This window comes from Panthera onca, chromosome B1, assembly GCF_046562875.1.
Source record: "Panthera onca isolate mPanOnc1 chromosome B1, mPanOnc1 haplotype 2, whole genome shotgun sequence".
NCBI classification, from domain to species: Eukaryota; Metazoa; Chordata; class Mammalia; order Carnivora; family Felidae; genus Panthera; species Panthera onca.
The window spans coordinates 170307091-170319583 of NC_138342.1; positions in this window are offsets into that span (position 1 = coordinate 170307091).

The window sequence follows — 12493 nt, forward strand, 5'->3', positions numbered from 1 at the left end:
TTGTTAATTAAAGTATCAAATTGTCCCCAAAGTACCAATGCTAAAAAGCAGATCAGTGTAACAGAATAGAAAGTCCACAAATAAACTCAAGTATGAATAAACATTTCACATATAATAAAAGCGGAATTGCATACCAAGATTAAGGGAAGAATTAGCCAATGAAAGATGCTAGGATATTTGGAAATACTCATAAAAAAGGAAAAATTAAATTCTTAAATAGTGAGGTATCACTCTCCATATCTTATACCAAAATAAATTCAGATGAATTAAAGAATTCAGTGTAAAAGAGGCAACTGAAAAATAAGTCAACAAGATAGTTTTTTTTTTCCTGCAAAAGTTGGTACAACAAGCCAAAGATGGATAGAGTTGATACATAAAAAATTTTCAATGTCTGTATGTAAAAAATATGGAGTATTGTTAGGAACAGGGGAACTCTGTTATCTTTGTAACTTCTCTAGAAATCTAAAGTGATTCCAAAATAAAAAGTCGCCACAGACACACAATATCCATCAGAATTACAAATTTACTTCTGAGAATTTGCTTTTCAGATTTACATGCAGAATGACCATTGTGACAAGCTTCTCCTGGACTCATTCTTGCCCAGTTATTATTTTTTAATTTTTTTAAGTTTATTTATTTATTTTGAGAGAGATGGGATGTGAACAGGGGAGGGGCAGAAAGAGAGGGAGAGAGAGAACCCCAAGCAGGCTCCACACTGACAGCACAGAGCCCGATGCGGGGCTTGAACTCACGAACTGTGAGATCATGACCTGAGCTGAGATCAAGAGTTGGTTGCTTAACCGACTGTACCGCCCAGGTGCCCTGCAAGTTATTTGTAACAGCAAGATATTTTATACAACCTAAATGACAATTATAGGAAACTGTTTTAAAAATCGTGGTACATTCATACAATGGAATATCATCTAGCTGTTTGATAATAGGGAAACTTCTAATACGGAAGTGGGTCAGACACCCATTTTTAAGAAAAAAGGTGTTTTAATTTAAAAAACCACACTGATAAACAAAAATAAAAGAAAACAAAGTGCTACAATATGTTACTTTTGAGTATAGGAGGGAGGTGAGAATGCACATTTATATCGCTTGTTTGTGTGAAAAGAGAAGGTAGAAGGATACACAGAATATGAGGGACAACGGTGGCATGAACCAACAACAACTGGGGTGGGGTGCGGAGTCGGGGGAGGGAGGGAGACTTTCATGTGTATCAATTAAGAGGTTACATCTATAGTCTCCCAGCCATGCGGATGCAATACCTATTAGAAACAACCTCCACCCAGAAAAATACTCTAAAATGTCACAAACAGCATTGAAGACCCATAAAGCATGGCTGTAACGGCAGGATTTCAGACCCCAGATACCTCTGTCAGGGGCATACATGAAAGAAATGTTTCTAAATCCTGGGATGCTCCCTTAGAACTCGGAACCTCCGATCACGTCAACACCCATTTACTCTGCCTTCCTGAAGGTTCTCATTTCACTTCTGCATCAAGCTGGGTATTCTTCTGGATGTCATCAGGACCAGAACCCCCAGGATGTGAAACTTCCTCCATCGGTAAAACTTCTCTCCAAATGTAGCTGATGAGTGTTCCCATGATGAGCAAGCTGTCTACGTCTCTCTCCACTGTCTAAAAAACACTCAAGATGTAAGCAGTCAGGAGTGAGATTTCCAGCTGTCCAGATGTGAATGTGTCCTCCTTATAAACTCAGTAAATCCAGTCATATACACACACACCAGTGTTTCCCAAGAATGACCAGCTGGTGTTGGGGGTGTCCAGCAGAGGCATCATATTTGCAACAAACCAATATTTCTTTAACTTAATCTCCTCCTCAAAACTTTGGGTATTCTCTTTTTAATTTTTTTTAACATGTATTTATTTTTGAGACACAGAGAGAGACAGAGCATAAGTGGGGGAGGAGCAGAGAGAGAGGGAAACACGGAATCCGAAGCAGGCTCCAGGGTCTGCACTGTCAGCACAGAGCCCGATGTGGGGCTCGAACCCATGAACTGTAAGATCATGACCTGAGCCAAAGTTGGACGCTTAACCGACTGAGCCACCCAGGCGCCCCAAAACTTTGGGTATTCTAACCCCTCACGCCTTCCTTTGGTCCTTCAGAATTCCTAGGATTTTAAATGGTTCAAGAATGGCCATCTGGATTTGCTCATCTTATCCTCCTTGTCAGTAGCCCTGACCTCATAGAGCAGCTTTCATCCTCTCTGCCAGAATACCTACCCCAAAGTCCTGTGGTGATGCTGGGTCCCCAGATCTCGAGGGGCTACCAACGGTCTCTGCATTCTCGTGGCCTTGCTGCACTTTCATTCAGTGCCCCAACAGGTGAATGCAAGCGTGGAACCCACCTTCTACCGTTACAACCTTGAGCTTGATGGGACTGCGAAGCTCTCTGCTCCATGTGAATACCAAGACTGATGACCCTAGGCCCCCAGCGTCAACCCCTAGAGACTGGTCAAGAGAACAGTTCCAACACATGCCCTGCTGTACTTAAAGTTGTCCTTTCCCCAGAACCAGCCACTTCCCCCAGAGAGTGCTGTGATCCTTGCCTCACCATGCCGCTGCCCTGATGATTTTCTTCTTTATCCATTGCCTTCCAGGTGAGTCAAAGGGCAGTTCTTGTTACAGGAGGTTTAAGAATCTTTGTCCGGAGGGCTGCAATCAGACTCAGGACAAAGACTGGAGATCACTGGACTTACAGTGGCAGCAAGACTTTGGCCTTCCCACTGTGTGTCTAACACACGTGCATGCAGGTGCGCGCGCGCACACACACACACACACACACACAAGAATTCAACAGTTATACACTCACTTATGTATTCACAAAAGTGCAGTTTCCAATAGTGCTTATATGCATTAATGCATGACATATCACTAACATCTAAAATAACTTTCTCATTTTTTCCTCCTTTTCTTTTTCCTGCTTATCTTTAGATTTAGCACTGGATTGAGACATGTGGGCATCCAAAGCAGGCCAGTAAATGGACATCCCTTTAAACCATTATTCATTAAGTGTTTAGCATGTAGTTAGAGTCTGAAATTCACATTCGGAAACCTCACATGTGCTCTGTCTTCAGCAGATCAGGAAAGCCTCATGTTAAGTCTAGGATGCACTGGGAATTAAGTATATTTTCTGCAGTGGAATATCTTAGTATTATACCTATTATCATTATAATAATCTTCAAAATGTGTCTACTCTCTGCCTTGTCCAATCACATTCATCCCTTGAGTCCCAAAAAAGTTGCACTTAAAATAAATAATACCGGGTATCTCCTATGTGGCACTGGCTGGGCCCTGGGGAAGGGCAACCTGGAGAGAGGTGCCATTCCTGACCTTGAACCTAGGGATAGGGAGGGAAAGGACATATATACGTAGGTAAATAGTTAGAATACAAAGTTTTAGAATATAAGAATTATATGTGTGGAGTGACCACACCATGTAGTGTCCTAATCTGGGCATTTTTGAGAACAAAAAGAGAGGATTATTAACAAATAATGAGGAACATCAGACATAACCCAGGAATGTCCCAAGCCAACTGGAATGTAGGGTCATCCTTGTCATTCACGAAGTGACACATGAACTTGGAAAACAACTTACAAATTCAGATTGAGAAGATGGCAGAAAACCTAACTAAAGAACTGCAGCTTTTCGGCTGGAATTGGAATAGACATGCTCATGGCAGCAAGTGTGGGCCTTTCCTGGGAAGCGGACACAGCAGGGACATTTAGGGTGAATCCCAGGAATACATAGATGGAATATTCCAAAAAGACCTGAATGCAAGGTGTGAGGTAGGGATGGGACAGGTGGCTCAGGAGAGCCGGGTCAGATTCTGGTGGTGTAGTGTCCTGAAGGTCTTACGAGGTGTTTGGATTTAAAACTTTCAAGAGAGGGGACCTGCCAGAGACTAGTGAGCATGAGCGGGAATGGATCAATAAGGCTGGGGAGGGAATAAATTAGACAAGTTGAAGGCTGCCGTCCGTGAAGCCGGTTGGACTAGAGGTCCAAGCAGGGAATGCAAAGAGTACAGAGTTCTGGCCTAGAAGTCTTGGCTCAGTTGACTATGAGGAAAGAGGGGAGAGATCTCTGGCCTGGTGGATGACCTTAGCGCTGCCGTTGGTTGAAGCGATGAGCATTGGAGGATCGGGTCGTTTCGGCTGACGGAGGGGGGAGCTAGCACTCCGTGTTAGGTATGCTGAACTTGGTGGTGCCAGTGGTGTCTTCTGTGCAGAGACAGAGACGAGCCGCCCCACTGCCATCCCGGGGTTTGGGGGGGTGAGGGTGGGAGGGGCCCTTTGGGAGCTACCCTCTGGTGGCATGCTAAGAGAGAGCAGTGCAGCCCAGTCCCGGGGCCTTCGGTGGTTCTAGAAACCACTGGCATGAGGATGCATGGAAGGACCATCGGGAGAACGCGCCCTGTCACTAGGAGTTGCTGCTGGCCCCGGGCACTGCGTCTGCGCACAGCGTCACAGGGAGGTGGCCGAACACCTGGGAAGGGCTGCAGCTGACAGAGCTCCGTGCGGAACAGCCACCAGGGACTACTGAGGAACGTCACCCTCCATCCACCCAGTCTGGGCTCCCTTTGTCACCATGACACAGCCACCAAGGTCTTCATCGTCAAGGGCGGATTGTTGCACTTCCCTTATGCTCTATGCCGAGGAGCAAGTGGATCTGGTGGGTTGGAGGCCTGGGCGCTATGTAGGTCTGAGCCTGGCCTGATAGCCCAGAGATGCCCTGGCCACCTAGATGCCTAGCTGGGGAGCTAGTCCCTAAAATGATCAAAGGTGAGACCTCTGTGTTCCCAAGGGCAGAGCAGAGGCCTCGGTGTTTATTGTTTAGACTGGCTGCCACTGGCCTGGTCCAAGGGCTACCGGGCAGGCTAAAGTAACATAACCAGTGTCAAGGGCACAGTCCAGAGGTGGTACAGGGGGTGCCTTATTCCCTGAGATACAGAGCCAGGCCGGTCCCCGTCCTTCTGAGAGAGACAGCACATTCCTAGCCTGTTTGCTCCAGATGCTGACGTCTCCTTCGCATCTACAAGAAAGGGAATTGTGGTCCCCGGAAAACTACCAACTGAGAACCCAAACCTGGTGTGGAGACCTTGCGTCTTAGTTCAGGCTGCCATAACCAAATGCCATCAGCCGGGTGGCTTAAACAGTAAACATCTATTTTCCCACAGTTCTGGAGGGTGGGAAGTCCAAGATGAAGGTGGTGGCAAATTCAGTTCCTGGTGTGGCCCACTTCCTGGCTTGCAGATGGCTGCCTTCCCTCTGTGTCCTCATGGTGCAGAGAGAGAGAGAGAGAGAGAGAGCGAGCGAGAGCGCACATGTGCACACAGAAGAGCGCACTGGCATAGGATTGCCTGCGGGCCCCTTCCGCTTCTTACAAGGGCACTAATCCCATCATGGAGGCCCCACCCTCATGACCTCATCTAACCCTCATTACTTCCCTTGGGTCCCGCTTCCAAACACCATCACATTGGCGGCTAGGGCTTCAGCATATGACTTTCGGGGGACACAAACATTCAGTCCGTAACACTGTGACCTCCTTTTAAGCCTTATATTGTCACTTCCTCCAAGAACAAGGCGGCAGGGGCGATGGTGCTGGGGAGTGTCACAGTTCCTCCTGTGTACTCTCTCTTTAAAAAAGAACCCTAAACAGTACCATCAAGATTAATCCCTATCTTAAGTGTGTCTCTTAATTGCACCAGAACAAGCTTTAAAATGGGCAAGTCTTATCCCTGGAATGTACGTTTAGGATTAGGATCAATTTTAGACATGTCATTTCTTTAGCTAAAGTAAAGGGAAAACAAATTTTACTTGATCTTCCATAAGATCTTTCCTCGGCGTCTTTTACTTCTTCTCCTGCCATCAAATTCTTACCTTGATTGAAAAGCCATGTTCAATGCAAGGCAAACTCTTTACCTCTTTGCACAGAGATTAGCGATCTCTGGGCGATGGGAGCGTTAGGTGATCTATGGGCTCACTGGAGGTGAGACCCTAGAAAAGTTGCTACACTTTCTGTTCCTTCACCTCTACAATTACAGGTCATCTCCGTTACTGATGGCTACAGAGTCTACTTGAAAAGTTCCCAATCAAAGAGTGGCAGGAACTAGGTCGCTAAGCATCAAACTAAAACTCTTAAAAATAAGTTTATCTTGTTTTGTTTCTTTTTTTTTCTTTTTATAATTTTTAAAATGTTTATTTATGTTTGAGAGAGAGAGAGAGAGACACAGAGAGTGAGCAGGGGAGGGGCAGAGAGAGAGGGAGACACAGAATCCAAAGCAGGCTCCAGGCTCTGAGCTGTGGGCTCAGAGCCCGATGTGGGGCTCGAACTCACGGAATGTGAGGTCATGACCCGAGCCGAAGTCGGACGCTCAACTGACCGAGCCACCCAGGCGCCCCAAGTTCATCTTATTTTGTACATAAAACATGTATTTAAATGAAAACAGTGTTTTATTCTTAGCATGAACAAAGAATGACAGAGTATTCATTCTCTCTTGGAGTGAGTTTTTCTGAAAGATGGGTATGCTGGCAGAATTCAATGGCCTCCACTTCCTGTTTGAGTCTCATCCTACAATTATGAAGAGGAACGCTTTTGAGAAAATATTCAAGAATGTTATTAATTTTCTCAGGATCTTCTCTCAATTCAAGGATACTCAGACCGTTCTTTTTCGGAGTAGCTTTTGTCATCATTCTATTTTCTCTTCTTCCATTAACCATTGTATTTCTAGCAGCACTTCATTGATCGACAGCTTTGGGTGTGGTTCAGCAGTGCTCCAACATAAACTTGATTTATTTTATGAATTCTTTCGGGAAGAGATCCAATTTTATTTTGCAACCAATTGGCATTGTGTTGGTCAGTCAGACAAAGACTGACCAACAAAAATGGTAACCCAAAGGATGAAGGTAAACACTGTGCTGAGTGAGAAGGGATGTTTGAGTGGGCACTAATTTTTAAGTGGAAATTCATTTAGTGAACATTTTCTTTTTTTTTTCTAAAGTTTATTTATTTTTGAGAGAGAGAGAGAGAGAGAGAGAGAGAGAGAGAGAGAGAATCCCAAGCAGGCTCCACACTGTCAGCGCAGAACCTGCCGCAGGGTTCGAACCCATGAGCTGTGAGATCGTGACCTGAGCTGAAAACAAGAATTGGATGCTTGACCGACTGAGCCACCCAAGTGCCCCCCAAACTTCCTTTTAAAGCCTCTTTTGCTTCCTTATGCAGCATCAGAGCTCAGACACCTGGATAATTCACATTGGGATAATGAGGATCCTCTTTAGTTCCTAGGATCTGAGGTGCATTACTGCCATCCTCCATAAGCTAAGATGGTTAAGAAAGATCTTTTTTTTTTAAACCAAAGAAAAGTATTAAATATAAATATTTTTCTAAGATCCAACTATAAGCAATCTTGAAGGTACATGTGAATGTAAACTCCTTAAGAATTGTTTCCATCTCGATAAATCCAGAGGCAAGAACATGCAAGTTCTTAGCATAGACAAGACATTCAACAAAGTTTCATCGAATGTTCACTAAGGTAGAAGCCTGCATGGGGATTCTTCCACTAATTAGCTATGACTTTTTCTTGATAATCTTCTGATCTCTCAAAATCTCCACTGTAAAATGAAGAAATGGGACTTTATAATCCCCAGTACTTATGTAGAGCTCTAATATTCTATGATTCTATTCTCTCCAAGGTAATAGTTAGAGAAAATCACTTTTTACCAAATTTTCTGGGATCCCAGGGTAAGTCATAACTTTTGTTATTTGAAATCTTAGAAATATTAGCAGGCCAATGAATTAGTAGCATTAGAGTGAACATTTATTAATGCGTTTATTGTTTTTTAAACTTGATTTGAGAGAAGCAAATAATATTTAAACTGCATGGAATTTTATTTTCTTTTAAAAAAAAATGTATGTATATATTTTTCTTTTAGAGAGAGAGTGTGGGTCGGGGAAAGAGGCAGAGGGAGAGAGAGAGAATCCCAAGCAGGCTCCGTGTTCAGTGCTGTGCCCAGTGTGGAGCTCGATCCCACAACCCTTAGATCGTGACCTGAGCCAAAGTCAAGAGTCAGATCCTCAACGGACTGAGCCACCAAGGTGTCCTGGAATTTGATTTTTAAAACCAGAAACTGCAGGTACAAATTGGAGGATCCTAACTAATTGCAAATTCTTGTGCCTGGAGTGAAAACAGATCTCACACCAGTTCTTGAAAAGAGAATGCTGCCCAACATCAAGGTGGCTGTGCTTTTCACTGAGTAGGAAAATTTGGCACATATCCTGCACATATAAATGCACGTTGTTTTTTTTTTTTTCTTTTTAGAGAGAGAGAGGGAGGGAGGGAGAATCCCAAGCAGGCTCCACGCTCAGCGCAGACCCTGATGTGGGGCTCCATCCATGACCTGAGATGAAATCAAGAGCCAGATGCTCAACCAACTGAGCCACCCAGGTGCCCCTATAAGTGCACATTTTAAGAATTTTCCAGCAGAGGATGTGGAGAAACGGGAACCCTCTTGCACTGTCGGTGGGAATGCAAACTGGTGCAGCCGCTCTGGAAAACAGTGTGGAGGTTCCTCAAAAAAATTAAAAATAGGCCTACCCTATGACCCAGCAATAGCACTGCTAGGAATTGACCCAAGGGATACAGGAGTGCTGATGCATAGGGGCACTTGTACCCCAATGTTTGTAGCAACACTTACAACGATAGCCAAATTATGGAAAGAGTCTAAATGTCCATCAACTGATGAACGGATAAAGAAATGGTGGTTTATATACACAATGGAATACTAAGTGGCAATGAGAAAGAATGAAATGTGGCCTTTTGTAGCAACGTAGATGGAACTGGAGAGTGTTACGCTAAGTGAAATAAGTCATACAGAGAAAGACAGATACCATATGTTTTCACTCTTGTGTGGATCCTGAGAAACTTAACAGAAGACCATGGGGGAGGGGAAGGGGAAAAAAAAGTTAGAGAGGGAGGGAGGCAAATCGGAAGAGACTCTTAAAAACTGAGAACAAATTGAGGGTTGATGGGGGGTGGGAGGGAGGGGAGGGTGGGTGCTTGGCATTGCGGAGGGCACCTGTTGGGATGAGCACTGGGTGTTGTATGGAAACCAATTTGACAATAAATTTCATATTAAAAAAAAAGAATTTTTCAGCATAAATACGCATGACTGCTTGCTTATCTCTGGCTGTCGTTTGTTCTGGGAGAATGGCAGATTTAACATCCTCCAGCTGCAGTGTGTTTTAGTATCTGCCCAAATGTTCAGGCCTAACTTTGAGTTTGTTTCAGCCGTGACTCTACAGAGGTGTTAAGCTATATCCAAGCAAGGATGTAATAGGAACAAAGCTTTGAAAAATCTCTCATAACCCCACTTATTTGGTGGTGTGGTTGTGTCACAGTGGATGGGCTAAGAATCCTTATCTCCCACCTGCTTGGTGGGTGTTATTGGTGCCAGGAACATTCCCTCAATGCTTGTTATTCAACCAGTGGGTCCCTGGAAGAGACGGTTTTGGGTTTTGGATATTTTCTCATACTTTGGGTACCTTGAAGCACTTTTGGAGGGAAGAATTCTATAGGCCCTATTTTTTGTTCCTTGGCAAATACTCCATTTAGTACTTGGAAACTACACATGGTTTCACCTCGTTTGAAACTCCATCAACTGGGTAGCTCTTGTCTCTTACCACCGAGATCTACAACTCCTCCAGGGCAAGAAATGGGTTTTCTACATAGGTACTGTACTCACAGCATTTCTAAAGTTGATACACATAGTCTTGTATGAGGTATTTTTTTCTTGCATTTGTCAAGGTTAAAATGTGTTTTATTGTCACATGTATACAAAGACAAATATATGAAATACCCAAGTTGGATTATTCTGTCGGGTTCTATCACTTTGGTATCCTCTCCCTCACACAGCCCTACATTAGCTTTATAAGAGACACACAACAGACTTGTTGACCTGTTCCAGAATTTTACAGAAGAGTCAATCATAAATTAATACTCTTTTTTGATTCTAAAATATTTTGTTTTCAGAAAGCATCCAATGAAAATATTGTTTTGGAGGTGCTTGGATCCTCGACCCCCTAATTCCTATTTCTTAAGCAATTTTTAAGCACCTAATTGGCTACAGGAAACTGTAAAAAGTCATTACAAAGGTATGTTTCAACAGGACACTAAAAACATGTAATATAAGACAACCATATGATGGGAACATAGAAAGAGAAAAGAGAAAATAAAATATAGATCTTAAACCCAATCTATAAACTATTCCCATCAAATATGAGTCAGAGATCAGAGAAATTCTGAGTTTTTTCCCCAGAGCAAGGACATTTTGAGAAGAGCATAGGATCAAAGGCCATGGGAGTTTGTGATCCACTCCTCATGGGATTGAAGAGAAACCATCAGACCTTTTCAGGAAAATCTTTGGAAATTTGTGGGATTTCAGATATTATTTGTGTAGGGAAGATTGGTAAATTTTTTAGAGACAAAGGATGGCACTCCCGGGCATGTAATGCAGCTTTGAAGAAAGCACAGGGATCCCTAAATCAATAGTAATTCAAGTACTTCTGGAACCACACCACACACTAACGTCATTCATTCCGCCAACATTAATCGAAGACCAGCTATGTGCCAGGCTCTGTCTAGACATTTGGGTCCCTCCCCTAAATGACACCCATGTGAAGGTGGTGTCACTGGTCTCACCATATAGATGAAGATGATTGTATGGGAGGCACAGAGACATATATGACCTGGTCTTCCCCTCAGGTAGCTTTGGTAAAGTTAAGAACACAACATTTACACGTATGAAGCAGCTGCTAAATAAAATATACTATAGTAAACATCAACTTTCCAAAACTGTCCAAGGTTGAGTCATTCTGGAGAAATCCATCCAGTTTTCTGGACATGTGGGAGGTTGTCTCTTAAAACATAAGACAGTAGCATTAATGAGATTAGCAATCATACTTCGCTCCAAAATACCAGTAGTTCCCTGGGGACCTATTGGAAGTATGTGTGGGACGGTTTACTTTCTACAATAAAATCCTTTGTATTTTATTGTACCTGTATTTTATGGTTTTTCTACCCCTTCCCTTGTAATTGGCTTGTCAGTACCTTTTAATTTGCTGATGATTATCTAGCATGGGCTTGAGAACAAATTAATCAATCTTACTAGGTTTGGATATAAAGTACCCGATGAGTTAACCCTAAGTAAACATTTGGATTTCTTCTTTTAGAAAAATTCTCCAGTCTTTGAATAGACTGATCAGAGCCCCTGTCCGTCTCCCTATTTCAGAGCTTTTTATCTGATCCTTGATTTTATTCTGGAGAATTGAGAAATAGAGAGCTCTGAGTGCTAGATGGATGAGGTATTATTGTATATTAAGGCTACTAAACTGAGTATAATTGAGCATTAAAATATTACAGACATGATTTTTGAAGTGATGAATAGAAGGCAGATGACCAGTTCTAAGTAAAGGTGTAAAAAGGGGTAGTAAATGTGTAGAAGTCTTGCCTCTGGAAAGTAATGACTCAGATTTTACTGGAAACACTTTAAGAATTATCAATCTTTACTTTTTTGAAGGATGATATTACAGTCAATGATGGTAAGCAATTTGTTCCCTTCTTCAAGCTCACACAGAACCAGTTCTAAAATCTGGTCATTTGACTCCTAAGTCCAGTCCTTGACATATTTAATGTCATTGGATAAATGAATGCTTCCAATTGAACCAAAGAGAGTCTATCAAGAGTTCCAGCCTCAAGCCTTCACTCACTTGACAGAAGAAGGAGAGGAAAGAAAAGCCTGGAAGTCCATGCTTTGCCTTTTCTTGGACACTCTCCATTGAGAGAACCCATGACTGCCATTTCTGGTGGTGGCAGGGCATTGGGACCAACCATTCAGAGCTGACGTGTGCTAAGGTATTACTAGGGCTAAACAAGGAAGGGAAAGAGGAGACCTGGAGAAATGAGATGGTCATAGAAGCTGATCTGGGCCAAAAAAAAAATGCTTATATCAGCTTTTTTGAGGTATAATTTACATTAAATGAAACCCCTCCATTAAAATTTTTTTAACATTTGATTATTATTGAGAGACAGAGCATGAGCATGGGAGGGGCAGAGAGAGGAGGAGACACAGAATCCAAAGCAGGGTCCAGGCTCTGAGCTGTCAGCACGGAGCCCGACGCAGGGCTCAAACCCACAAACTGCGAGATCATGACCTGAGTCAAAGCGGACTCCTACCTGACTGAGCCACCCAGGTGTCCCGAACCCCCTCCATTCTAAATGTACAGTTTGAAGAATTTGGCAATGTCACATAATGACTTCCATTATTAAGGAATTTCACATTTCTCCCATCACTATTTTGTACGCCAGCAACTAATATAACGTTAAGTGTTAATTATACTTCAATTAAAAAAAAAAGAAATGTAACATTTCCATTATACCCCCTTGTGCCCCTTTGCAGTCCATCCCCTCCTTC